This window comes from Petaurus breviceps, unplaced genomic scaffold (assembly GCF_028583685.1).
Source record: "Petaurus breviceps papuanus isolate PSGF00001 unplaced genomic scaffold, PetGlider_PUasm1.0 90731, whole genome shotgun sequence".
NCBI lineage: Eukaryota > Metazoa > Chordata > Mammalia > Diprotodontia > Petauridae > Petaurus > Petaurus breviceps.
The window spans coordinates 11,517,041-11,523,040 of record NW_027187325.1 but is presented as its reverse complement, the minus strand read 5'-3'; positions in this window follow the sequence as shown (position 1 = coordinate 11,523,040).

Genomic DNA, 6,000 nt, shown 5'->3' with positions numbered 1-6,000 from the left:
TGATCAATTTTGATGAGAATTGGAGAAATATTGCTATTTGATTTCCCTAGCTTATATTGATTTATCATGTCTATACTACATTTGAAAATACCAGCAGGGAGTAAAACATGATAATGGGCAGGGGGTTACAAACCCCAAGCAATTCCTTTGCCTCAATATTTGCGACACCATTATTGTATTTTCTTAGTTTTCTTTTTTGAAAAGGAAAGTTTAAGAATGCTACCATGAATAATCTCTGAGTAAAAGACAAAAACAAGCCTAGGAATTATAATATGGGTTATAAACTCGATTTATATACACTATGACAAAGTAAACCGTGGCTCCTTAGGGTGGACTTGTCGGGTCATTTGTCAGTTATAACTGACAATTGAACAGATATGAGAAAAGCCAAGGTTAGGTGGGGTGGGTGTGGGAGGGAGGTACAAAATCAGTGGAGCATCATGAAAGAAGGGACAAAAAAAATTGATCCGTAAGAAAAAGAAATGTGAAGTTGTTTTGACTATAGTTAGAAATGCCCTATGGACTGCTTCACTTGACTAAACAAAGATACGGGGTGACTTTTAGTTGCATTTGATCTTACATGATCTTAGGGAGATGAAATCTTGAGTGAAATCAGCAAACTCGGTTTTAGAGCAAATTTTATTGTGAGATTTTAAACCTTAGTATGTCTCATTTTTGTTTGGATGACTCCAAAGCCCAGGATGTTCTCCATTTGGAACTTAACTTACAATAGAAATTTAAATTACATTTAAAATGTAATATTAGCTGCATGGTTTTGTTCTGCTTCATTAACTTATACTAGCCCAGTAAAATCTGTCAAGTGGAGAAAAAAAAGACCTCCTTGGGGTGATATTTTAATTGTCATAAAACTGTCATATGGATTAAGAGGCCAGCTGAGCATTGATAGGTTTCTTAGCCCTAGAGAAAAGCAAAATATTAAAAAAAAAACAAAAACCTTTACTCATTCCTGAACGTAAAAGACTGGTTTTATTTCTTGACATTATATTCTATTTATGGGGAGTAAATTTAGCACTGTGAAATACCACCAAATATAATAATTACAAGAGACCATCTTTCTACATACAATGATGTAGAGATGTTTACTTTCCTATGTTTGGCAAATGTGATTCCAAACAAAAGGTGTTTATAGAATTGGGAGACTCAGAAAAGATTTTAATGATCAATACTGCTAGTCCAATGTGCTCATTTATAGATGAGGAAACAGGTTAGATATGTTAAATCACTTGCCCAAGGTTAGTGGTAGGATCTGAATAGATTGCCTGACTCCTGGCCAGGGATTCTCTTGCAGTAGGTCATGGATCTAATATTGTTATGGCTTTTTAAAGTTTTTATTCCTTCCAAGGTACCTGAGGCATAGATTTTAAAAATTTTAAATCCTATAATTTTGAGATAGAAGGAACTTTATAGATTATCTAGTTTAAAACTATCATTTTTATGTGGGAGAAAACAGAGCCTCAAGATTAGAATGCTTTATATAGAAGTTTTATATTTGATGTTTTCAGAGGAAACTTTATGAGTACACGGATTAAGAGACCACCCATGTTGTTCAGTCATTTCTGTCGGGTCTTACTCCTTGTGACCCCATTTAGAGTTTTCTTGGCAAAGATACCGTAGTGGTTTGCCATTTCCTTCATCAGCTCATTTTACAGATGAGGAAACTGAGGCAAACAGTGTTAAGTGACTTGTACACAGTCACACAGGAAGTATCTGAGGCCAGATTTGAACTCAGGAAGATGAGTCTTCCTGACTTTGAGCCTGGCACTCTATCCACTGAACCACCTAGCTGCCCAAGAGACCACCTATATCAGGTATGGGGAACCTGCAGCCTCAAAGCCACACGTGGGCTTCTAGGTCCTTAGGTGCGACCTTTTCTCTGAGTCCAAGTTTTATAGAACAGATCCTTTTATTAAGGGGATTTGTTCTGTAAAGTTTGGATTCAATCAAAGGGCTGCACTTTAGGACCTAGAGGGCCACATGTGGCCTCGAGGCCACAGGTTCCCCACCCCTGACCAAATGGTATGACTTTAGCTCATTTCCCTGTTTCTAACCTGTCTTGCGTCCAATCCATTCAACAAATGTTTCTGTACCCATCTTTCTAATATCACTTGCATTTAGTTACTCCACTGGTCCAAAGTTTTTAAGTGTTCCCAGTTGTCTGTTTAATAACTTCCAAACTCCTTAACTTTATGTCCAAAGCTTGCCATTCTTTGGCCCCAGCTCATCTTTCCAACCTCACTTCTGTGTGATCCTCAATGCATTCCCTTTTCAAACAGACTAAACTGTTTTCTGACTTCTGGACATACTTTGCTTATTCCTACCCCCACATACATGTTCATACTGTGCTTGCAGCTTTGAACATATGCCCACCTGGACAACTTTCCAGTCTTTTTACACTTTATTGTTTACTCATGTCCAGCTCTTGCTGGAGCTGCGGACCATTTGCATGCCAATGCTGTTTATGGGGTTTTCTTGGCAAAAATTCTAGAATGGTTTGCCATTTCCTTCTCCAGTAGAGTAAGGCAAAGGGAGATTAAGACTTTACCCAGGGTCATACAGCTAGTAAGTGTTGGAGGCTGGATTTGAACTTGGGTCTTCCTGACTCCAGGCCCAGCACTCGATCCATGGAACCACCTATTTATACCTTACAACTGGCCCATGTGGTCTTTGATCCAATGATACTAGCTTCCTTGTTGAACAAGACATTTCTTGTTTCTCCTCTGGGCATTTTCTCTGGCTTTTCTCCATTCCTGGAATGCTATCCTTTTCCATCTCCACCTCCTGGTTACTCCAGTTTCCTTTAAGTCTCAGCTAGAATCCTGCCTTCTAAAGGAAGCCTTTCCCATTCCTCTTAATTCTAGCGCTTTCTGTCTGTTAATTATTCCCTATTTTCTTGTATATAGTTTTTTTGTACGTATTTTTTTGCGTGTTGTCTCCCACTGTGATAAAAACAGTGGTAGGGATACAAATAAAAAGGTGAAAACAGTCTTTGATCTCAAGGAGTTTGAAGTCTAATATCTCTACCTTTTAAGCCTTAGCTATGTGCTATAACATAGTAGGTGCTTAATATCATTTGTTGAATGAATTCATCTGAAAGGTGTTAAGAAAAACCTAAAACTCTCTCCTAGTGGCTTCTTACCATTCCTAAAGAATTTCTGGGTCTGTGTGCCATTCAGTTCCCTCCCTCTTCCATATCAAGGTATCAGATGTTGGACCCACTTATTATCAATGCTGTCCATGATACTTGACCTTCCCCCTGCTCAAGTTCAGGTATTTCTGGGTTCAGATGTCCAGGCTCTACCGAATTCTTCCATTGGGAATATATGATCCACCAGGCCCTGTCTTTGCTAATTTGTTTCCCACTGGACTGCTCTGAGACAATAGCTGTACTGTACTGTTCATGGTCACTCTTTTTTGATGTCCCTTCTTGGCTAGGATCAATCTCCCTAAATGTATGAAGGATACCTTCAATTCTTAGACCTTCAAGCCATAAAAAGAACATGACTATGCTTCATCTCTGCTTAGTTACAGATACTAGTTGAGAGATCCTAAAGGAGACTTTGCCTAGCCCTGCCTCACTTAAATCCAATTCACTTGCAAGTCAAGACATCACCCCTGTGATGTCATTGGTCCACTTCAAGAGAACTAAGGACAAACAATAACAAAAATTACCAAAAACTGTCCTGATTACACAGGTGGTCTATACTACTAACTTTTTCATGGCCTTCTAATTGTGTGTTTCATCCCACCTTTTTCTTTTCAGCATTCAGCACCAGTCCGTATTTCATGTTGATCTAGGTGGAAACATTGAGCTCTCAGCTTCATCACACATTGATCCCCTGTTTTCCTTATCTTAAGGCTCACTATTTATTTGTCTCTCTCAATGGAAGACTACCCATTAACATGAAAAAACCTCTCTGGGTTTTATTTCTGTTTTGATTAACATCTTTTCAATTAGTTGCATTTCCAACCCCCCCTCCCCCAAATGTTTGAAATAGAAGAAACAAAAGTCCAATGGTAATGCCATCCAGCATAGGGAGAGATGTTAGAAAGGGGAGGAAAGTTCCTGAAAGGAGAGGTAGGAGGGGCAGAAACTTTAAGGCAAACTTAAGTTGCCTCTCATTTTTGCCCAGGCCTGTTCTTGAATGTAATCTATTTTCCCTTTCAGGCATTCCACAAACATTTGGAGAAAGTCATTACTGCCAGAAGAAACTGACTGACTGCGTTTTCATATCTGCCTCTGGGCAGAACCAACTTTTGTCCATCTTTGTATGTTTTATTCATTGACTTTGGAAAGTATATCACTTTAATTATGTACAAAAGTGATACACTTGACTTGATTGAGATTTCACTTGGGGGGAAAATGTGGCTTAGGATCCAGTGGGAAGTTGGTTTTTTTTTTTCCTTTTCTCTTAGATAGAACATGAGTTCCCAATGGATCACCATTTTTTTTCTCAGACTATATTGAGTTCCCAGGCATACCTCAACTATTGTCATCTTTTGGTTCCATGAAAACATAACTTTAGGGGAAACAACATTGTAAGGGGCAGTTATTTCCTTGGTAACAATATCATGAATGGGTGCTATTTCCTGGGCAGACACAATTTGGTGTCTACAGAGATAGAGAGCCATACCAGAGCATCATGAGACTTGAACTTTCCTAGACTGTGCAGAACATCAATCAGTCAACATATATATTGAGTGCCTACTGTGTTCCAGACATTGTGCTAAGCACTGGTTATAATATGGCTGTTTAGATGTGCTAATAGATCTAAGGTTTGGAGATTTGATACTACAAGGCACAAAAGAAACCCAGAAGTTTTTATTTGGTCATCTGTCAATAAAGAATAGAAGGTTTACCTTGAATACAGAGGATGAGGTGAGGAGTGTGACAGCTGGCTTAAGAATGAAAAGCAAACTTGAATGGGTACTTCTTTTTTTTAAAAATTATTTATTTTAAACATTATTTTATTTTTAAATTTTGAGTTCCGAATTCTCTCCCTTGCTCCCGCCCACTAAGAAGGCAAGCAATATGAAATCAATTATTCATATGAAATCATGCAAAACATATTTCCATATTAGCCATATTTTTTAAAAGCAAAAAAAAAGTGAGAAAATTATACTTCTATTTGTGTTCAGAGTTCATCAGTCCTCTTTCTGGAGGTGGAAAGCATTTTTCATCATGACTCTTTTGCAATTGTTTTGGATTATTGTATTGATTAGAGAAGCCTAGAGTCTTTCATGATCGATCATCGTTAAAACATTGCTGTTATTATATACAAAGATCTCGCAGTTTTTTGCACTTTGCTTTGCATCAGTTCATATGGCTCTTGCCATGTTTTTCTGAAACACCCCCCTCCTTGTTTTGTACAATACACCACTCCATCATGATCATATGTCACAACTTGATTTCCCAAATTGATGAGCATCCCCTCAATTTCCAATTCTTTGCCACCATAAAGAGCTGCTATAAATATTTTTGTACTTATGGGTTCTTTTCCTTTGATCTCTTTTGGATACAGACCTAGCAGTATACTATAGGTATTGCTGGATCAAAAACAGGCCTTTGGGTGTAGTTCCAAATTATTCTTCCAGAATGGTTGGACCAGTTCACTATTCACTCCATCAACAGTTCATTAGGGTACCTATTTTTTCTCATTCCCTCCAGCATTTGTCATTTCTGATAGGTTTGAGGTAGTACCTTAGAGTTTTTAAAAATCTGTATTTTTCTAATCAATTGTGACTTAGAGAATTTTTTTCATATGACTATAGATAACTGTAAATTTTTTTCTTCTGAAAACCACATGTTTATAGATTTTGACCATTTATCAATTGGGGAATGACATATTTTTATAATTGACTCACTTCTATGTTCAGTTTATAGGACTTTATCAGAGAAACTTGCTGTAAAATATTACATCACTGTCTATGGTACCTTTTTAGCACAATGTTGTTATCCTGATAATCCCTTTTAATTAGGTC